Genomic DNA, 246 nt, shown 5'->3' on the forward strand with positions numbered 1-246 from the left:
TTCACTCCTCTCCTTCCTCCTTCGTCCCCCCCACCCCCTTCCCTGCACATTACTCCATGCCGTGCCCATTGACACAGCCCCACTACGCTCCCTGCGCGCAGCAAGGGCAAGGAAATTCCCTTGCAATAAACAATACCCTTTTCCATCTGCCAGGCGGCTCTTCCCAAGGTCAGCCCTGCTGCGGCAGCAGCTGCAGTGGCGCGGAGCCCCGGCGCAAGGCTGAACTCAGCAGAGGCGGCGGCGGCG

Source organism: Gavialis gangeticus, unplaced genomic scaffold (assembly GCF_001723915.1).
Source record: "Gavialis gangeticus isolate Ggan-Ray unplaced genomic scaffold, GavGan_comp1, whole genome shotgun sequence".
Classification (NCBI taxonomy): Eukaryota; Metazoa; Chordata; order Crocodylia; family Gavialidae; genus Gavialis; species Gavialis gangeticus.